The 23,206-nt window shown below is 37.6% G+C and overlaps 1 protein-coding gene across 3 annotated transcripts in view; it reads left to right on the top strand.

Annotated features, from left to right (window-relative positions):
• Nucleotides 1-23,206, top strand: part of ERBIN (erbb2 interacting protein) — a 107,180-nt gene that overhangs the window by 4,645 nt on the left and 79,329 nt on the right. For 2 of the 3 annotated variants that reach the window (XM_065739768.1, XM_065739767.1), the window contains exon 2: nucleotides 17,745-17,858. The exons of the other annotated variant lie outside the window; for it this stretch is intronic. The gene's annotated coding sequence lies outside the window, so the exon portion shown is untranslated. The remainder of the gene's footprint in view (nucleotides 1-17,744; nucleotides 17,859-23,206) is intronic. 3 annotated transcript variants of the gene reach the window in all.

The raw sequence follows: 23,206 nt of genomic DNA, 5'->3' as shown, positions 1-23,206 counted from the left end.
CTTGAAAACAGTTATTCATAAATGTATGTACAGCCAAAAAGTGATGACATAAATAAGGCAGACTTGCTGTCAGTGTATTTATGTTGACTAAAAATGGAATTGCAAATACATACAAATAAAAAAGAAGAATTTTTCAGCAGTCTTTAAAGCTACTTTCAGATTCCTTTATCACAGTGGAAAGCACAGCTGTATATTTTTTGCTGTTCACAGGGCTGTGTTTAGCTAGTGTATCACTATGCATACAATTTGCTGTAGCTTGAGTTAGCACTGCACTGTATTCTCCCTATGCCCTGATTTCCTCCCAGACAGTGCTAATCACACACTGCTGTTTGGCTGTTGTGAGTGATGAGTGTGCACCTGGGGCTGGGCAGGGCCCCTCAGTGTGGCAGAGCTGCCACCATGATGGTGTGGAGCAGGCGGCAGCTGCCGCCTGCTCGTCCTATGCAATTTGGATGTACCTGGTCTAAACCTAAATGATTATTTAATAACAACAACTTCTGTCCTTGTAAGAGCAAAGCTACCTGGAAGATGATAAATGATTCAAAAATGTACAACTTTTTTAGTTTCTTGAATTTTAAATATGATATGAAACATCTTTGTGTCTTTTTAAAATAAAACTGGGTTCTCAGACTCTGTATTACTGAATTCTGCAGGCATAAATCTGTATTATAGATGCAAATAGAAGCAGCTGCTATAAGCAAACTTACAGTTTCTAATTCTCCTACTTAAATGCACATTGGAGGAATAACAAATGGAAGAAGGTCAGTGACCTCGGAGTGATCAGTTCAGAGTTCATGAGGTGTATGAGCAAAACTGAACATTGATATAAACTTATAATGGTCCTACAATGTTGAATTCTCTCTTTGTGTAGCTCAGTATGTACATTCTTGCACTTCTTGTAGCCCCTGTCATGAAACTTGCTAGGGTGGAATAAACAGAGATAAATAATTTACTACTTGAACCATGTCTGTTTGTCTGTTCTGGATTATCAGATTTCCAGTGGGAGAGATTGCAGCTGTGTGAGGGAATTTCTGGGAACAGATAGGGAGGGACAGTTTAAAGTGTTGAGTGTTACATTGTCTTGAAGGTAAAATTCTCTTTTTGAAGCAGGTACCTTCCTGTGGGCTGATTGTGTTTCAGTTGTGTTGGGTGCAAACTTGAGGAGTAGAGGAAGCTCTGAAGTAGTCTGTAAAAGATTTGAATACCTGCATGAAAAGTTTCTAGTGCAATTCTGATTTGTGAAGATTGTATCTTCTATAAAGTGGACAGTGACTTGCTCTCTTCATTCAGACACACTGGGTTATTAATGCTGAATTTAAAATATCTGAAGTTCTGTTAGTTTATATCCCTGGAAGGATGGGTGGAAAAATGATCTATGTTTAAATAGTATCTGAAATGCTGCACCAGATTCTTGTGAATATCAGTTGCAGGTTCAGCAAAAATCAGAATGCTTTTGCTGTGGAAGTACTTTTTAGTGTTTGGATGATGGAAAGCATTTTCAGGCTCATTTGGAATGTTTCTGCTAGGCTGCTGGGAATAAAACATTTTGAGTGCTGCTGCTTTTTCTTTGCATATTTAGTGTAGTCATCTTGGAATTAAATTTTTTGAGGAAGTTGTGATAGTTTTGAAAATGTTGCCAGTTGTCAGCAAAATTAATGTCACTGATAACCAGCATGGCTTCACCAAGGGCAAGTCATGCCTGATAAACTTGGTGGCCTTTATGATGGAGTTAGAGCATCAGTGGATAAAGGAAGAGCAAATGTTGTCATCTACTTGAACTTGCGCAAAGCACAGATACAGACCGGAGAGAATGGCTTGAGAGCAGCCTTGAGGAGAGGAGGATCTGGGGATGTTGGTTGATGAAAGACTCAACACGTGTGCTTGCAGCCCAGAAGGCCCACTGTATCCTGGATTACGTCAAGAGAAGCATGACCAGCAGGTCAGGGGAGGTGATTCTGCCCTTGTGAAATCCCAGCTGGAGTACTGCATCCAGTTCTGGGGCCCCCAACACAAGAAGGATGTGGAGTTATTGGAGTAGGTCCAGAGGATGATGGGGGCTGGAGCATCTCACCTGTGAGGACAGGCTGAGAGAGATGTTGCTTCTTCAGCCTGGAGAAGGCTCCAAGGAGACCTTGTAGCAGCCTTCTGTGGGAAAAGCTGGGGAGGGACTTTTTAGAAGGGGATGTTGTGACAGGATGTAGAGAAATGTTTTTTAACTGGATGATTTAGGCTAAGTATTAGGAAGAAATTCTTTACTGAGAGGTAAAGTACTGTGAGGGTGGTGAGACACTGGAACAAGTGGCTCAGAGACCTTTTGGATGCCCACCCTGGAGGAGTTCAAGGCCGCACTAGATGGGACTTTGTGCAGCTTGGTCTAGTGGGAGGTGTCCCTGCCTATAGCAAGGGGACTAAAACTAGATGTCCTTAAAGGTCCCTTCCAAACCGAAACATTCTATGATTTCATGATTTGTGCAGTTCTGTTTTCATTTACAAGTAGCTCTGAAGATAGGATGCAGATTGATATATGAAATGGAATATCAGAATTCTTAGATAATTATAGTAACGTCAGCTATCACTTCTTTCTCTGTTAATTAATTTATTTTAATAATCTGTATGTGCTTATGCATACTTGTGGTCAAAGGGAAAACTTGGCTAGATAAGCATTTACAAGATCAAGGCATGTATCTTGAATAAAAGTAAGGTGAAAATTATGGTGCAAAAAAAATGTGAGGCCTTCCTGACCTAAATGTTCTACAGCCACTTGTATTCTGTGTGACAGAGTGTAACTTTCAGGTGTTGAATTTACTTAGTTTCCAGTTTCTCCTAATGGGTGGTTGCAGCAAGGGAAGGAGATGGGTGTGCTTACAGCTGTTATATTGCACTCTTGATATGCTACTTGTACATCTCTTTGCAGTGGCAAATGACTGGTAATCTGGAAGGTCAGCTTGGTAGTGAGCTCTTTCTAGGAGAACATACTCATTTTGGGCTTCTCTCATGATCATTTGTGATGTAAACTCTGAAACCATGGGTCTCTTAAATTCTGAGCTGCACTTTCAAATTTCTTTTCTTTGCAGAGTTTATAAATGAGAGAAAATTCCTAAGTTTGCATCTCTGTGATATTCACAGAGTTGTCTAATGTTTGTACCATTTATTTTGACTCTACTAAACTTAAGTAGAATGTATTCTAAGTAACAGAAAATATTCATGAAATTTTAAGTAGATGGACCTTCTGGGGACGAATTTACAGACACAGGGAGTAGAGTGAAGCATGCTAGATAGTAGTTGGAAAAAATGTAGAATTTGATTTTAAGGTAATTTTTGTTGGTACATGTATGGGTGGTGGTTTTTTTTTTTTTTCTTAAAGGTAAAAATTGACTTAAGTGTTGCAAATGGAAAGGGGAGAAAGGTGCTTAAACCTGTGCATTCCCATCCTGTCGGGGAATTTGGCAGGAGGGGGAAATCAATTGGGTCTCTGAATTTGGCAAGCTGTTTGGCTGTAATTCTGATAGATAAGATCGGAAACACTGACATGGGAGAAACTATTGGAGCTTTACTGTTTTTACTATGCTATTGTTTAACTACAGTGCATCATTGGCATCTTATTTTAGATTATTTTTTTTTCTGAAACAATGTTCTGTGTAGGAGAGAGTTTTCTGTGGGTGTTAGAAAATCCTGTTCTTTCAGTGCATTATTCTTAATCTAGACTTCTATACTTTGGATATCTTACCAGAAATTTCATCTAAAAATGAAAATGTGAACAGTGTAATACTAAAAAAGCAAGGCAGACTTAAAATGACCTTTAATAAGCTTAGATGAGACAAATTTACTTTTCCAGGTGTATTTATTTGGGTGAGCTCCTCATCTTTTCAAGCAGCACTTTTGTCTCGCTTCACTGAAGCAAAGCAGAGCTGCTGAGGACTGAGGCATTCCTGTGCACTTTTTGCAGTGGTGCTGTTCCTAGAGAAAGGTGGAGCAGGCAAACGTTTTTGTGGAGTTTTCCTGTTCCATACTGGTAAAAAGGAAGGAGAGGCATTGTCAGGATTTCCAGTGTCGTGTAGTCTTCCATGACACTAGTGTTACTGAATTGGTCATACAGTAGCAGTCTGTGACAACTCATGGGAAAGATTAAGGGCCTGTCAAGGGAGCAAATTAAAACAGGGTTACATGATGGAAGAGAAATGAATCTCCACTCATGGTTACTTGTAGATCTTATTCTTACTTCTCTCTTACTTCTTCTTTATTAAGCGTGGTTACAAATCAACAGACTGAATCTCAGACTTCTAGAAACAACACACTCTCTTCCATCTGTCCCAGGTGGAGTAGTTACCTTCCTGTTGCTACTGAATTCAATTAGGTATTTACTCATTCATAGATTACAAGATATTCAATTTGTGCTAAGTACTAATTGTTTTGAATTTCAGTTTCTGAATTTGAAATATCTGTTGAGGAATGACCTCAGCATGGGAATATTATTAATTCTCTTGAAACTTCTATAAACTCTTTTTTAATAATTGAAAGAACTGAAGGGAGAAGTACCCCTTGGACAGTTCAGATTACTTGAAATTGCAGTTAAGAATTTTCCTGGAATACCTACGTTGTTTTCCTCAGTTCTTTATTTCTAGTCTGAGGAAAAAAAGGGTAATTATGTCAGCAGCAAGTCAGTACAGCTTTGCTCTACATCTTAAATTATTTCTTTGATACCACTGAAGTAACTATTTTTCTCCTGCTAGAATGCACAGGACTTCAAGAAGTTAAGTAGCAGTTTTGAGGCTGTAATTAGAACTGTGATAGGAAGGAAGAATTAATTGTTTAAAATTTTTCTTGAATTTATCAAAGTTGACAACAGAGCTTATTTGTTGCAGAGAACTTGTCCTTCCATGTAGTTGTCTAAATTCCAAGTAATTATTTTTTAATTGTAAACTGTTATTCTTTGCTATCTAAAGAGGCAAAAAATACTTTGGAAACCATTTAAGAACATGTATATATTAAATTTTGTTTTAATATGTGCTTATGTAATCTTAAAAATGCCTGATGCATGAAAAATAAAACAAATAAAACAAATATTGCAGGTTTTTTTTTTTTATTTAATCAGGCTGTTGGCATGAAAGAACACAGCACTACATAAGGAGAAAAATGACTTCACTTATATGCTTAATTACTGTTTTAGGAGTGAAAGGAGACTATAAATTGGCAAAAATAAAATGTGTGTTGTGAGAGTAAAGCTAAATGTGGGACAAGAAAAATAGTGCTTAACCTCATGGGAGACTTCCCATGGTTCAGGCAAAGAAGAGTAATTCTTGTATATCAGAATTGTAACCACTAATTGGTATGGATGAGGCTTGTATGTATGAATGAATTAATATGAAGAAAAAATTAATTTCTGGCATTCTTTTATTTGTCCAGGACAATAGCACTGCTGGGTAGAGTTGAGCTAGTATGTACCGTAATTATTGTGTAAACTAGAGGGAGAGGGCACTTTGAATATGGAAGATACTGTTTTTTATTTTTAATTCTTTCTACTGAAGCAGACTGGCTGCTCCTTACTGAAGCAGTGAAAAAAGTGCTTTAGTGGAATTTTTTTTAAAGCTTCATTGTAAATAGAAACGTGCTGTTTTGCAGTACAGCATTTCATAAAAACAAATGCAAAAGCAAAAAGTAAACTGGCTTGCTGAGATGGGTAGCAGAATAAAACCAGAAATGTTCTTTAACTCAGTGCATTCTAAGAAAAAATGAACTCCTTTTGTACATTCTGTTTCTTTAAGCACTAGGTTTCATTGCGTAGCACTTTATCTTTTGGAATGCATCTATACTTGTGCTTGTAGTAGAATCTTTTCTTTAAAAAAGAGCAGTCCCTAACGGGGTTTGAATATGTGCATCCACAAGCACTCCTGTTTTTCAAACTGTACTCTGTAAATGTGTTTCCGCTTGTATTACTCTTACCACTGACTGAATTGTGTAACCTGTTTAGATCTGGTGCAGTAGTTTTCTGGGCAGCTTATCTGGTTATTAGCTTCAAGGTATTCAGTGTAGTTCTGCCACTCATGTTCCCAATCTCTGATTTCTGGTTCTCAGTCTTTTTTTTTTTATTTTTTTATTTTTTTTTTATTTTTTTTTTAGAGTCCACTATATTCTTCTGACCTCTGTTTGATTGTCCTGATCTGATTTATATCTAGTTCTGATAATTATGTTTTTTGACGTGGGATGCATGTGAAGCAGGACATCAGGTTTTTGTCTTTAACACACAGACTGCACAGAGTAGGAAAAAAGAATACTAACTGGCAGTCTTCTGATGAGAAATATATATATATTTTTCTTTTTCATTAGTTTGTATTGAACTGCTATATGCTGCATGAATTTATCCACAGGCAGTTAGATGGGAAGTCTAGTTAACAGAAGATAACTTTTATACTGAAATACTGCATATTTACAACAGTGCAGCTCGCTTGTTTAAAAACCTTTGCATCTGCTGCAGATGGCTGAGTAGTGTAAGGAGTGGTTTCCTGGCTACATTGTACATGAAGTGCCAAACATGATGAGAGCAGTTCTATGCTGGAATACCAAAATACATTAAATCTGTTCAGGAAGCAATATATATCAAATTAATAAAAATATCACACTCGTGCAAAACAGAGTGTAGTAGCTATGCTATTCAGATCTGTTTCTGGACCCTCACAAATGAAGGGGTTAAAAGGACTTATGTTTATGTACTGAGAATAGTATTAAATATTAATTGTTGGCTTAGCCTTTTGGTATTTTCTTTACCATTCATTTCCCTATGCCTTTACTTTTTCTTTTGATTAACATGTGCTATATATTGAAATGGAAACTTTAAGGCTATCAGTAGGGGTGTTGGATATGGAGAAAGAGTGTTTTCTTTTTTGGATATTTAGGCATGTGCAACGCAAGTCTGCAATTTCAGCAAGTTCTCCAGACAGGAAGTGAAAATATTCACTAATAATTCTCTATATTGTAGGATTTTATAAGTCAGCAAACTTGTGGTGGAGGAGGTCATTTTGTTGTATGTTACTTCCTTGTTCGCATGGTGGTTGGTAGTCACTTTGTTTCAGTTTCTAACTGAGATTTTGTATGTAGATTTTTCCTCCCTTTTAAGTAATTTGAAAACTTTAATTTTGTAACTCTCGTAAACTAACCCAGAGGAACGAAGTGTGTATGCTTAAAGCAGTTTTGCTAGTACTTTCTGAATGTTTTTTTTTTTTTTAATTCTGTCACTAGTCATACAGTTAAATAGTTCACTGAGGTTAATTTTCTACTCGGTATTCTCAGTGTTGTTCTGCCTTGTGATTGCACCCTGAAGGAGGGGGGAATTGAGAGCAGGTATTTTCATAGCTGTGGCAGGCATAGGTTTATTTAAATCAAACATTTAATAATGGGGTAGTTTCATCTAAGGCTTGTCTGTAGCTGAATCCATAATTTTAAGTATTTCTGTATTCTATTTGTGTATTTCTGTGTTTGTAGGTATGCAATATTAGCAGATCTGACTTAGAGTGCAGTCTTGGTAATCTTCTGGATGGAAAAAGGAGATGCTGATGTTTCTGTTTTGAATTCTCTCTTGCTCCTTGAAGTCTTCAACTTTACCATGGTAATGATGTTACCAAGCAAGTGTTCATGTGCTGAGATAAGATGCACGCCCAAAAAGACTTTCTGCAGTTAAACTTCTCTGTGTTTAGATCCACCTCAGTTAGGCTTTTGTGTGCTTTCAGATTTATTCTATCAATCCAACAGTCTTCCCTGATTGTGATGTATTAGTTTGTCAAGTCTCAGCAGTCCTCTTTAGAATAGCTATGAGAAATTCTGTTGAGAGCGTAACAGGAATGAAAAAACTTATCGTCTTTTTCTGCCTTCATTCCTGTCTGCGTGGTGGCTCTTCTCTTCATTATAATCAATAAATGTTGTGTTTCATAAACAAATATTAGTCCTTTTAGGCAAAGGAGGTCCTTTCTTGTTGAAGCATGATACATTCTATCATTTCTACTCGTCTCCCTATATATATCAGTGGATATAACTCTGTCCTATGGCTTCTGAATTATAGAAAGCATCAGAAATAGTAGCATGAAGAAATGTCCCATCAGGTCCATGGTTTACTTCTGTCCTGTTTTGCTTTAACAACTTCAGTTCTCATCGCTTATAGTTCTAATAGGTAAGTAGAACTATGGAGTATTTTTCTTCTTTGGAGTTCACTCCAAATTGTGTGCTAACATGTTATTGGCAGCATTGTACATACAACTTTTCCTATTTATTGTATCTTTCTCTATAAACAACTGAACAATCTTAATGAGTATTTTACACTTTATAAGGTAGTTTGTGACTTAAATGTGCTCTGTGATCTGGTTTATAAAGGCATCTTGATTGCTCTGCTTTGTTTCATGCTTCCTTGTGGCTTCCTTTTGAAAGTATCCCTTCTCCTTAGGCTGTCAAGGGCATTGATTCTATGGAAGTTTTTTCTGTTTCATGTTATCAGCGTTTATGTTAGATGTGCATTTCTTCTGACTTGAATTAGAACTCATGTGCTCTGCAGAGACACTGATTTCATTCATATGAACTATTAGACTTGGTTTACATCTGAACAGCTAAACATTCTCTGGTAGTTGTTTTATTAGAAGGACTTAATGTGGCATAACTTGTTTCACTTTATAAAAATGGAAATGTGTTGCATCATACTCTTAAGTAGTGGGTACTATCTGCTGTAGAGTGGCAGCTTCTGATGCAATAGGACAGATGGCACGGATGCAGTGGCCCAGCTGTGTTTTTCATGTTTTTTTTCTTTTTACAAATCTATTTGGTATTTAAAAATAAAAAAAAGTAGAGGTTTAAGTTTTTTTTAACTTGGTATTAATTTCAGAATTTTCTATGAGTTTGTTTTAACCTTTGTATTATAATTACTCCAAGCCAACTGAAAAGCTAAAATTCTTAGCCAGAAATGTTTATTAATAAAATACTTCCTGGTATTAGTCACTTTTGAATTTTGGAGTTTGCTTTTTGTTTATCCAACCCCTGCAATTCTGTGATTCCGCAATTCTGTGGTTCAGATGAACTTAAGTTTAAAACAAAAAACAAACCAAAATAAAAAAAAACAACCATAGTTTGATATATTAGTGTTAGGGCTAACAGTCACTTCTGTGAAGTGTAGTTTCTTTTCCTCAAGCCTTTTATAAATGTGAAGCATTATTTTATATGTTAAGAAATTAACGTGTTGTTGCAAAAATATTTACAGCAATTGCTGAGAAAGGTCTTAAGTGAAAAACATCCATGTCCTGTAGGTATTTCTTTCAGTTCTGAGCTTTAAATGTACAGCTGCTGGCATGATATTATCCAGACCACAACTTTGCTCCTTCTGGTGGCCTGGAGTATCTACAGAACTGAGATTTGGAATGATTGACTATTTTTTTGTTGTTGTTTTTCCTTCAAACAATTTCCTCCAGTGTTTTTAAGATCACTGTTAGATTCCAACACTGAATCCAAGGCAGACTCAATTGTAAAATCTAACCAACAGTGATGAATTTCACCACCTGAATGTGCTGTGTGGGCCACTAACATCTCTTGTAGATGTTTTCTGATGCTTTTTTTTTAATGCTCACAGTAAAAACAAAAGTAATAATTATCATCTTTACTTTAAAGGAGACATAATGCTTCCTCTTTTCTTCCTGTTGCAGGTTCTTTGCTTTATGTGCAGAGATCCTGTACTGGAGGTAAACGAATGAGTCTTATTAGAAAGGAGTTCCCTCCATTATCTTACAGAGTCCTTTTTGCATCAGTTACTGATTTAACTCATGGTGTTTTGCATAATCACAGATTATTGGGTCCAACCCCTGCTCAAGCAGAAACGTCTAGAACAGGGTGCCCAGTCTTGTGTTTAGGCAGCTTTTGAAGATTTCCAAAGAGGAGACTCCACAACCTCTCCAGGCAGCCTTTGCCAGCACTCTGTCACTTGCACAGTACAGAAGTGATTCCTGGTACTCAGAGGGAGCCTTCTATGTTCCAGTTTGTGCACCTAGCCTCTTGCCCCAGTACGAGGCACGGTTGCAAAGAGCCTGGCTCCATCTTATTTGCACCCTCCTTTCAGATAGGTGAGACACTTGTAAAGTCCTCTTGAGACTTCAGGCTGAACTCAGCTCTCTCAGCCTCTAACAGGAGAGGTGCTCATTTCCTCCATCATCTTGATGATGCTCTTTTAGATTATTTCCAGTATACCCAGGTCTCTTCTGTACTAGGTGGTACAGAGCTGAACACAGCACTGTAGATGCTTCCTTCCAGTGCTGAGAAGAGGAGAAGGATCACCTCTTGACCTGTTGGCAGTACTTTTGCCTAATGCAGCCAACAATGCAGCGTGCTGATTTCACATCGAGGGCACGTTACTGACTCTTGACAACTTGTCAACTCTTGTTGACCTTAGTATATGCTTTCCAGCCCAATTTGAGTTTACTCCTCCCCAGGTGCGAGACTGCACTTTTCCTTGTTGAATTACATGAGGTTACTGTCAGCCCACCTCTCTAACCTGTGGAGTTCCCTTTGGATGGCTGCATGGCCCTCTGTTGAGTCAGCCTCTGCCCCCACATTTGTGTTGTCCATGAATTTAATGAGGATCTACTCTGCCTCGTCATCTTGTAATAAAGATGTTAAACAGGACTGTACTCGGTATAGATCCCTGTGGCATTCTGCTTATTACTGGCCTCTACTAGACTTTGCAAACTAGACTTTGCACTGCTGAATGCTACTTTGTGGGTCATTTGTGTGACTAGAAGTGATTTCTCTGTCACCTTTCCAGGATTTGAGGTGAGGCTGTAATTCCTTGTGTCTTCCCTGTATTGGTTGTTTGAACTCTGGATTGAATGGAAGGCAGGTGTGGATAGGGAAAATCAGGGCTTAGGTTTTCTGTAGCAGTCTGTAGTTTGGGTTAAACTCAGTGTGACTTGACTTTTGAATTCGTGTTGCTGATTTAAGATATTCTTTCACTTAGTCACGTGTTCCAGTTATGTGCTTGCTCTGCTTCTCTAGGGAGAGTAGAGTGGCAATGATGTAGAGAAGTGAGTTTTTCTCCCCTTTTATTTTAAGGAGGAAAAGTTTTCTTCATATAGTCTCAAGTAAAATTCTTTCCTTTAGATGAAAGTTTGTTTACATTTCTTTTCCTTACAATGAGTTTCTCAGACAAACAAGAAACATATGACTTAGTTGTGTGAACTAATTTTTATTAATTCTAGTATCAGCAAAACTTACTTCTGTAATAGAAGCATTTCTGTTTGTAACTTACTCTATGGAGTAGTAATGTATCAAATGGATAGTTTTGAAAATATCCCTAAGCAGCTAAAAAACTATTTCTTGTGCCAGTAGTTTATTTGTACATCCTACTCTTTAATCTGCAAAATTACAAGTGATAGAAAACCCTGCCAGGGGACATGTGTTGAAGGACCTGTTACTCACTAGTGTGGAAGAACTTACTGGTGATGTCAAGACTGGAGAAAGTCAGGGCTGTAGTGATTTATACACTGGTAGAATTCTCCATCTCAAAATATATAGGGTGGGTTTAAAGTAGAATCAAGACCCCAGTCCTCAGAAGGGCAGCCTTTTGGCAATTTAGGTTATTGGTGCATGTAATTCCCTGGAAACTCAGAGATAAAGAAGAAAATGCGAGCTTGGTTATATTTATAGATACTTTTCCTAGGACCCAAGGACCTGATATGCAGAAATTTGGCCAGAGAATACAGGACATCAGCTTGGCTAAGACAAAACCAACTAAAACACAGTCATGCATGGGCAGCACTCTTGTGTGACCATCCAGCCAATTCCTTACCCAGTGAGTAGTGGGTAGTTCATCCATCAAATCAGTTCTTCTCTAATTTGGCAACTGGGATGTCATGCAAATGACATCATGGGCAGAAATCCATGGGACCTGATGAAATGCTTCTGATGGTCCTCAGAGACCTCGCAGATGATGTTGCTATGCCACCGTCTATTTCGTTTGAGAAGTTGTGATAGTCAAGTAAGTTTCCTAGTGTCTGAAAAAGAGGAACATAACGTTTATTTTTAAAAAAGGGAAATAGGAAGACCCAGAGAAAACAAGGTAGTCATTTTTATCTCTTCCCAGCAAAGTCAGAGAGCAGATTCTCCTGGGAAGTATGCTGTGGCATGTGGAGAGCAGAGAGGTAACTGGGGACATCCAGCTTCACTAAAGGTAAATCAATATCTGACAGATTTGGTGGCCTTCTGTGGTGAGGTTACAGCACTGGTGGATAAGGGAAAAGCAGCTGACTTGCTTGGTCTTGTGCAAGTAGCATTAGATGCTGTTGTGCATGACATTCTTGTCTCTAAACTGGAGAGATGTGGATTTGATAGGTAGACCACTCAGTAGATAAGGAATTGGCTGGATTGTTGCATTCAAAGAGTTGTGGTCAATGACTAAATGTCCAAGTGGAGACCAGTGATGAATGGTGCTCCTCAGAAGTTGGCATTGGAACTAATGCTGTTAACTTTTTTGCTGGTCACAGTGAGATTGAATGCCATGCCACTTCAGCATGTTTGTGCCAAGTTGTGTGGTACAGTCAACACATGGGAGAGAAATGATACAGTCCTGACAGGTTTGAGGAGTGGACCTTGTGAACCTCATGAAGCTGAACATAGTTCTGCTCTTGGATCAAGGCAATCCCTGACATTTATACAGGCTGGGTAATGAGTGAATTGAGAGTAGCTGTGAGGATAAGGACTTGAAAGTTTTGGATAATTTGAACGTAATTAAAAACTGGTCATGAATCAGCATTGTGTGCTCACTGCCCAGAAAGCCCAAGTGTACCCTGGACTGCATTAAAAGAAGCATGACCAGCTGGATAAGAAAGGTGATTTTTTTTTTCCCCTTCTACTCTACTCTTGTGAGATCCCACCTGGAGTACTGTGTTTAGCTCTGGGCTTCCAGCATAAGAAGGATGTGGAACTGTTGTGCTTCCAGAGGAGGCCATGAAGATGATCAGTGCCTCTGTTACGAAGACAGACTGAGGGAGGCTGGTGTTGAACAACCATGAGGAGAGCTCTGGAGAGACCTTATTGTGGCCTTCCAGTACCTAAAGGGGGCCTACAGGAAAAATGGGAAGGAACTTTTTATTAGAGAGTATAGTGATGAGATATGGGCAATAGTTTCAAATTAAGAGAAAAGAGGTTTAGATTAGATGATAAGAGGAAGCTCATTACTTGAGGGTGGTGAGGCACTGGCGCAGGCGGAAGCTGTGAATACTTTGTCACTGAGGGTGTTCAGGGCCAGGTTGGATTGGGCCCTGGGCAACCTGGTATAGTAAAAATTGCCCCCACTCGTAGCGAGGGAGTTTGAACTGGGTGACCTTTAAGATCCCTTCCAATTTTAAACCATTGTATGATTCTGTGAAATAACTCCTTGTTGTTTGTTGATAGTATTCCATGTCGCATATCAGAGGAAAATACTGTTAGTAGAAAATAACTTCTTTTCCCAAGGTGCAAGGATTGAAACAAAACTCCTCAGAATATATCAGATCCTGAATTATTTTGAGTGCTGTGTTCTAGCAGATGCTTTTTTCCTCTCAAGTTGTGTAGTACAAGGATTAACCTAAGCATTAACTGGAGGTGGAGATTTTTTTTTCCTTAAGATAAGTTCCTAATGCTGATCTTTTCCATACTTAACAAGAACTGTTGCGAATCTATCAAGTTCTCTCAGACCAAAAGTTGATCTTGTGAGTTAAGGATCACATGGTGCAATCTTTATTCCAGTCGCGAGCCAGAATTCACAACAATTCATCTTAAATGCATTCACAGTCTGTTTAGGAATTGGAAGTTCAACAGACTCTTTTTTAAACAACCACGAAACAGTTGAGATTATTTTGTAGTATTTTCTTCAGGTATATACTTCATTTTTGGTAGTATGTCTAGTAGTGGTAGTAACAATCTAGAGCATGGTAAATTGGAAATGACTTTCAACCTGAGAGTATGTATATCTTTTATTGTCACACCTTAATGTTCATATTCTACACTTTTGCCCCTCAAAACAATATTTGATATAGATATTATACATTATGTTTACTTGTTCTAATTTGAAAGTTGCTAGTCTTGTAGTTTTTTGAAATTGAAGTTCTTTTTCCCTCTGCTCTCCTGTAGATATTAAACTCTTCCGGAAAGAATCAGAGGCTCGTGAATGACTGAACTCTAGTTTCTGTGTATCTGTTGTTCTTAATGTTAGGCAGAAAAGTTTCACAGGAGTGAACTAAATATATATTTTCACATTTGTCTTTTGTTATATATAAATATAGGGAAGTGTGTGTGTCTATCTGAAAAGACGGAAGAGATGTTTTAAGATCCCTAATCATTTGATACTGTGATTCTATGAATATCCAAAATGGATATGTAAGATGGTAAGTTTTCTTGTATCAGTCTTGGTACTTGGATAGGACTTGAGTTGTGCTTCCTGAAATTACAGCCAGTGGTGAAGCTGAGCGGAGTGCATTAGCATACGCTGCTTAGGAGGGTTTCCTTCCTCTCCTGTCGTGGAGTCATTCATCTAGAGAATATACCCAGTGTCAAATTTCTCTATTTTTAGGTTGTGTAAAAACCAATTTGTTGAGCTACTTGTTGGCAAGTACCTACACTTGCATAGAATCTGCAAGTTGATTCATTCTCCTGTCAGTCACTTACTTTCCAGGAAAGTGAATTGCTATATAACAGAACTATATGTTATCGTTTTGAAGGATGGTAGTCTCTTACTGATTTCTGGAATGAGTGAAGAATGAATGTGTCCCACATCATAACATCATGTAGTGCATGATGAGTTAATGCTCCAGCTCCGTGGATCATTAATAGTTATGGGTATACCTGTCTCAGAAGAGAAGAACTACTTTCCCCAGAGGACTGTGCAATGCTTTGTATTTTTACGAATTTCCACTCAGAGGGAAAGATAAAAACTGTTCATGTGTCATGAGATGCTCTCATTCCTTTGGGATGGACTCAGCAGTGGGTGCTCGCTGCCAACCGCCTTCAGTGTTAGCATAAGGCCTTCAGTTTATCGGACACTCTCTCTTGCTCATTTTATTTGATTTATTAGCTTTAAATCCAATTATATGATATTGTGTTATTTTGCTTTCTGATATCTTTAGTAAATTAGTATTCCTCCTCAGATCGTTGTCAGATCTGTTTTGTTTCTAGGCCCATCTCCCTTTTTCTCTTTCCTGGAGCGTGGGTCCATGGCTCCCCCGCAACAATTGTCACGGAACTGGGCCAAAACAGCCTGTAAACCATTGACATTTTCTTAATTTACAACTTTTATTTTAAATGGAGCGTGATTTTCTGAAGTGTGGTAGGAAAATCCAAGTTGGCTGTTCTTGTGCTTGGCTTTGCACCCACAGAAGTACTTGTTCTTTATCAAATGTTGTCTAAAATGGGTGATTTTGCGCATTGCATGGCAAAATCTGTCTAGCTGTGAGACGTTCTGGTTTATAACTCCTCTGAAATGAATGGAAGTATGTGGTAATGAAAAAGCTAGAGGTAACTGTAGACAGTTAATTTCTAAATCATCATGTTGCAAATAAAAAATTAAGGCAAGAAGTGCCAGAACAAGATAATTTTTTCCAAATATCTTTAAAAATGCTAATTTTCTTACTTCTTCTAGACTTTCAATTTTGGAGAAAAGCTCAGCATTGAGTGCTTGTGGTGTGTATGTCAGAGTAGTTAATTTCTTTACTAAAGTAAGAAAAACTTAAATCTTAGTCTTAATAACAAGGAAGTGGTTAATAGTCTCAGGAAACATATTGCATTTGACAGTGGGGTTAAATTGATTTTTGTCTTTAAGCTGGTGTAGCAGAGCTGTATTTGTCAGTAGGGAGAAAGAAAAGTAGATGGAAGAGTTCCAGTCCTTAGATAACACCTAGATAATAATCCTTTATGTAATGATCAGTGCAATTGCTCATTGCTTATATGGCACTACAATTACTGTGTCATTGCTGCTTGGAATGTAGTAAGTCACAGACTGAAGCACTGTTGCAGCATAATGCAGAGTTCAGTACTTGATGAAGGCAGTCACAGTCCTGGACAAGTCATCTGGAAGAGTCAGCTTGTTTGTCATTCCACTTTAAGGATGCCACTTAAATCTGCAGCTGAACTTGAAAAGTTAACCTTCTGTGCATAGGGTGAGATAAAGGAGAGGGAAGTTATTCTGCTCTAGTTAAGAACCAAGAAAGCTGTTTCAATCCATACATCATAAAACTAGAGTTTCTAGGTAGGGTGTGTGTGGAGGGAGTTGCTGGCCAGATATGAACTTTATTTAATATGATACTTACGTTAATATTTTTGGTCATGTAAAAAATTTGGCTGTAGGTAGAAAGGCAGTAGAAAAATTTCAAAGGAAAGTTCCACTGCCATGAGGGAAAATAACGTTCTCCCTCCCTTCCCTCTCCCCAAGCAAACAGGGGAAGTAACTATACAATCACAGAACACTGGCATCCTTCAGTGTTTCTTGATGTACTGGCTATGAGACGTTCAGAAATCATAACAGCAATGTCTTGGCAAAGCTGAAACACCAATCATCTGTTAAACAGTTATATTAGAATGGAGGCTTTAGAGATTGCTAAATCTCTAAGTCACAGAAGTTGTTTTGATGACCACGACTGCTGCATATAACCTTAGAAATTTTTGGAATTATTAAACTCAGTTTTGTGACTGTTTGAATGCTTTATAAAAATAATGTTGTATGTTAGTAAGAATTTTATATCCCCCTCCCCAAAAAATCTTCCTTTAGAGAAAGCTTTCATTACCTACCTAAATTTATTAGATATTTTTTTGGTGTGAAATATGTTTGCTGCTTTGAAAGCAGATGACACAACCATCCCCCTGTAATTTGTGGTCCTCCTTCTGTATTTTGTCACCTTATTTGAACTGGCCCCAAGAAATGCCATCAAGATGAGGCAATGGGTGTGTTCCATATACATCTTGGACTTACTTCATTATTCCAGCTCACTAGCCAGGGCCACATAGTAAAACTGTGTCCTCAACATACAGAGTATATGGCAGTATTCCACAAATGCTCTCCAGGCAGAAAAAACTTCTCAGAAGAGGTTCAACTACTTGTAAGCAACTGTCTTGCCAATAGCTGTGGCTGCAGACTTTCAGTAAAATCTCATGTTAAGCTAAATGAAAGGTGTCTGGTAGGTTAATTAAATTAATTGCTGCATTTTAAAGGACTTATCTGTTCTAGGAGTTGTATTTCTCCATGAGGTCTGTGGGAGTTCTTTTGACAGTGTGGATGGTACAGGTTCTCTCTCAGAGAACATGCTTCAGCTTTGCCAGAAAAGCAAAACAAAAAGCAGTCTTTAAGGAGGAAGTCACCTACTGTAGGTCTAAACGAATGTAGAACTAAATGTTGGTTTTGGTTGCATTTTGTTAACTTGATAATTACACTAAAATCCATCCACACAAATAAACAGTTGTTTTGAACTCAAGCTTGCTAGCAATTCGTATGTTTTTGTTTTCTCTGGTATAAAATTAGGACATGATAATCAGCACTAGCTTTTAGTGTTTTGGCACATTATTTGTATTACTTGGAGATTTGACAGAGTTTCATGAGTAATTGTGGGATGTTGTATTGATAACTTACACATTGCCCCTTCAGTGTCTTCTGTGTTTAATTCTGATGTTAAAGCAAAAGGAATGTGTGGATTTGAAACATTTTTTTTATAAGGCCATTTATACCTGTCATCTTGAAAACACTATCTAATTATTTTTCACAGTTCCATTTGGTGGATGATTTGATAAACTCTGTGCTGCATCTTGGTGACTCTGTGGTCCGTGTTCAGAAGCTGATTCAGACTCCTGTGCTGTGAATTGGCAGTGGAGTGGTTCGGGTAAGTGACTGTCTAGCGGTACTGGAAGAGATAAAAGGAATGAAATGTTTAGAGTGCATGTAATGTTTTAGTTGCTTTTGTATCTTCTCTTGTCTTCACATGTAAGATGACGAACCTTTCTTTTAATTGCTGAAGTTTTTTTTACAGTAGCTGGTAGGGAAGATGTGTGAGAAATAACTGTTAGCTTTCTGGCAAGAGGAGCTAGGGTTATTCTCTGCAGTGTAACTGTTCTGTTATGCTTGAATCACAGAACATGCGAAAGGAATCATCGTCTTAATTTTAATTGTACCATGGAGCAAAACATGTTTTTTCATCCTGTTCTCTTAATCTTTTGCTCTGTCTCAAGTATGCAGGTGAAAAAACTTAAAAGATATTACTACCCACAGAAAATACTTGACTTCTGGAAGGGGAAATATTTTCATAGGAAAAATACTGCCTTAAATGCTGTGGTTGCCATTGAAGTAATGCCCCTTTTGCTTTTTTTATTTTTTATTTTTTTATATTGGCTCACTATGTCTGAGGTGGATGTTTGTGCTATGACATTAGAGGCTGAACCTTCTCACCAGTATTGTGTTACGGGCTGTCGCCATATGACAGATGGCAGCAGAGGGGCACTATGCCAATGTGGTATCTGACATGGAAGTGTATTTGGAGCAAAGATGTCACTGAATTCCTCCATGTGGAAAAATGGTGGTCCGTTTTGACAGTGGCATTGGGTCACCTCCACTGGTGCAGATTTTTATGAGTGAGGCATGCAGGCTCTTGATCATTATTGATAAAAATACATAGCTAATGGTGCTGACTGTTGAAAAAAAAATGTTTTATAGCTGAGGAGTTTTTCATGGTGTTGTGTTCTTTATCTGTCATAGTTTCCATGGAAATAAGTAGGAGGCAATGCTTCTAGAGAGACCTGTATGGAAATGATGGTTCAATGATGGTTCAATGATGGAACCATTATGAAATGGTAATGTATTCATTGGAAACATTTGTTTTTGAAAATAGGTTTTTGGCTCTTATTTTTATAAGGCTTACTAGGGCCTATTTTAATGGTGATTAGAAGAAGGAAAGGAAAAGCAAGAATACTTATTTTGAACAGATTCCATCTTTTTTGAGAAGAAAACCTTAATTATTTATTTAAAATACCTGATATTCTGTGTGAGCATTTCAGAATTACTGTTTCTATGCATCTTTGGTTACACAGAATTGGGAAGTGCCATATTTCTCTATTACACATCTGAGATTTATTTTGTGGTTCTCTTGCTAGTGGGAGAGACTGTGAAATAATAATCACAGATGAGATGCAGTTTTACCATATGGATAGGCTTCTTCAGTAAGGTTTTACTATCCTGTTTACTACTGAAACATCAGTACAAAGCAGGGACTTCAGGCAACATTGCACAACTTCTACTCAGAGATAGATATTTCTTTTGTCATACTATTCGTACTTTTCAAATTAGCTTGTACTAACATGCATGCACGAATAGACTGATGCAAATGTTTGAGTGTTAAAAACAATTTTATGTTGAATTGTAGCCTTGTTTTTGTAATCCTAATTTCATTGCAGTCCTTTTTTTGGGATTGAAGCACTTGTTAAGTATTACAGTAATTCAAATTGAATGATTATAGTTTATTTTTTGTTGCTTTGCTTTTGTTTGCTCTTGTGTGTCGCCCTCTTTGCCCTTAACTGTTGGTTCTTTGGCATACTTGACTAATGAGCCATCAACATTTCCAGGGTGAAGGAAATCTCTGTTAACTATAAGGAACAGGGCTGGGAGTCAAATGCTGGCTTTGCAATAGACTTGTAGCTACAAGCAGGTTTTGAAAAGATGTATTGTAAAACATACAATGGTGAAGTGTGTACTTCACAAGAAATGTAGTAAGTGTCTCTGGGATAGAGGCTTCTTGCTGCCAACCGAGTGTGTTCAGCTGCTGCTTCCTGAAGTTTTATTTCTGGAAAAGATGCCTATATTTATTGTGCTGCTTAATCCACAGTTAATACACCACTAAAAGCTTAGGTCTGTCATGAAGGTAATGATGAACCTGTAGTTATATATGGTGAAACTTAAATGAGTTCTCACCTGTATATAACTGAAATCAGTGAAATAAAGTTTAAGAACAAACAGTAGATGCTAAAATTTGTCAGCTTTTTTGTTTTGTTTTTTTTTTGCAGTTCATACCTTCTGTATTCTACCTAATGTATACACTTGTCAAGTCACTGAGATTTTCACTTTTGTATAGAGTACTGCAGTTTCCTTTACAGTGTGTAAAACGGTGTAATGTTTTATATTTGGTCTTCTTACTATGCCTTGGTTAAATATGCAGATCTTGAAACTGTATTTTGTCAGCTAAGGAAAATCACATTTCACTGTCTTGAAATCTGGACTTTCTGAAAAAAAGAAACAACACTGGCTAAAGAGAGACTCCAGTATTCTTGTTTTTCTACATGTCCAATAGTTTTTCGACGTTTGCATGGGTACTCTGTGAACCCTGTTGACTTGCTTATTCATTTCTTCTTGTAGCAATAAGCTTTGGCTCAGTTTTCCCCCTTCTTGATTTTATTGACATGTTTCAGCATGAAGCACGTCTTCAAACGTATCTCAGGTGGTTCAGCTGTGAGGGCTAATCCAGTCAGCACCAGGCATGTTTTATCTTGTCAGTGTGTGTTGCAAAGCCCGTCTTTCTGTCAGCCTGGTGTTCCCTTTAACATGAAAGAGGGATGAACAAGCCATCCTGATAGTTGACATGATTTTTGAGCTCATGGACATTGAGTACTAAAGTATTTTAGACTGTCTTGCTGACTCGTAGTTTAGTTTGAGGATTTATGAAGGATAGCAGTTCGCTTGTCACATAAAATGTGCATGCTGCTAGCAATCAGTCTGATTAGGTTATCGGAGTGTTGGCTTATGTGATACTGGTTGTCATGTGGGCAGAATTAGATATTTGAAGGAAAACCACATTCATCCTTAATCTGACAAATTTGTTTTTAGTTTGTGCAAAGGCTGGGTATTGGGAAACGCCTCTCTTACATTGCATAATCACTTCTTGGATCTATTTGTCAGCAACTAGGAAATAGAAAAACTTACTGTACACTGCGCTACCTATATGTGGTAGTTTCAGAGGAAAAGAATGCAGAGAATGCTTCTGTCTAACTTGTTTAAATAGCATATTCTGGCTTCCTTTTCCTCTTTCATCTCCTTTTCCAGCTACATGGTCTCGTTGAGATAGAATTAAGTGCTGACTAATTTATGAAAGCAAACTTCCTTTTGACAGTTGTCCTTGAAGCTCTTGGCCTATTCAGCTTGCTGTTTGAGGAATGTCTGTGCCTATTTCTTCAGCTGAGATGAAGCTTCTCTGTTGCTCACATTCCTTCGATTGTTTCCTCCTTTATTTGATTCCCCCCTGCCTCCCCCTTCGATTTTTTTTTTTAACGCAATTGTATCATTTAGGAAATGAAAGTACATTTTTCTGCTAGTGTGAAGACATGATGACGAGGCAAAAGCATTTAGTAAAGTACTTTACTTCCAATGATACTATAAGCAACTGTGTAGTGTTGTAATGGATGTGGCATTGTTTTTCTGCCAAAGTGTTTTTTATGTAAATACAAATCATGAAAGTTTACAAATTTGATTTTACAGCTTTATATGAAGTATGAGTCTCTTCCAGTACTTTTATGTCCGGAGGGTCATGCAACACTGATGTGGAAAGCTGATGTAGGCTGGTGTGTTTTAAGGAGAAAAATCCATATCAATATGGGAAACTGAACAGGAGTGGGAAATGGAGCAGGATAGCTTGCTAGCTACTCTACATCTAATTCAGGCTGGGGAAGCTTTAGGAAGAGAAAGCAGAAGGGATTTGTCTTTGATTTCTAGAGAATTAGTAGGGAGGAATGCTGTGTGTTTAGAAATACCCTCTCACCAGTGAGTTGTCAGCTTGCATACTTCAGTGTTGTTAGATGAGCAATGTCTTGAAGTCCAGATTGTCATGCCCATCCAAACTGCCTACCTGTCAAACACATCCATGAGGACCTTAACTGTCCAAAGACAGGCTGACTGTCCTCTGGGGTATTATGCACCAAGGTAATTGGAAGGTTGTGATATGTAAATAGGCAAAACGGGTGTATTGTGTTTTCAGAGGCCCGAAGTAGTGGGTTTTCTAGTGAAAATACTAGCTTGGTTTTAGGCCAAAAAGAGATTATGGATTTTTTTTCAGAAGAGAGTAGATTTGGAACAATCACTCGTCATAGAGAAAAGGCAAATAGAGTGGTTAGTGAAGCACATGCTTTGCAAGAAAGCTTGAGTACAAAAACAAGAAACTGTTAATACAGATCATCAAGGGATAAGTAAACCTAAGGGTCTTTAAAGAACTAAGTGTTAGATACTCAGTTTAAAAAAAAAATCTAGTATTGTTGGTCCTTGGCATGAAGAACCAACAATAACCTAATATGTTAGGTTATCTTTCTTAATTTAATGGTAGCTATTTGAATGAAGTGAGAATTGGGTAGTGCTGTTTTGATTTAAATAACTTTACCTGTTTTTGACTTTTGAGAATTGGTGAAAAAAAGTTATACTTGCTTATTATTAGTCTCAGGTTAGCTAGCTAGCAGTTGCTCTCAGAAGGTCATAAAATTGCTGTCGCATATAAGATGACTAACTCCCTAAGTACAGGAAGCTTGATTTTTATGTGCAGGTGATCTCATACTACTGAAAGCAAAATGTTCATTTGAAAAGATGCAACATTCTTAGAAGCCCAAGTAGGATTCAGAGTAGCACCTAAAATTGAAACAAGCCAAATAACCACTTGTGTAATATGCATCATCTTTGTGTTCGATAAGTATAGATGATTATTTATTATGTACAGTCAAAATCATTCATAAAGTTTAATCAGCATGATTTCTTTATTTATTATCAAAAAGACCACTTGGAAGCCATTTAGCTGAATCATTTTTTATGGAAATTTGTTCTTTACTCATTTTAAAGGGAAATAAAATTTATAACATCCATAACCTTAGTTTTCTAAGCATTGAGCAAAACAGAGTCATAATAGTTGTGAGAGTTATCCATCTGTTAATTAAAAGAGGGAAAAAGCAACAGCAATGAGATATGGTTTAGAAGCTGAAGAATGCAGAAAATGAAGGGTGCAGAAAGACTTGGATGGGCATGTTTGGGCCACTGAGGTGCTTCATATTGAGACGGAAGATAGCAGCCCATTGTTTTTAATGTTCTTAATGGGTATGTTACCTGTTTAAAAAACAAAAAAATCCAAAATGTGAAGATCAAGCTTAAATCTGACTGCTTTGTAGGATTTTTCAATAGGCAGAGAACTCCCTTTATAAAGTTTTTCTTTAATCT

This window comes from Cyrtonyx montezumae, unplaced genomic scaffold, assembly GCF_038088225.1.
Source record: "Cyrtonyx montezumae isolate F1298 unplaced genomic scaffold, pur_monq_1.0 scaffold_25, whole genome shotgun sequence".
NCBI classification, from domain to species: Eukaryota; Metazoa; Chordata; class Aves; order Galliformes; family Odontophoridae; genus Cyrtonyx; species Cyrtonyx montezumae.
Note: the sequence above shows the minus strand (reverse complement) of the source record. Positions and strands in the feature narration are given on the sequence as shown.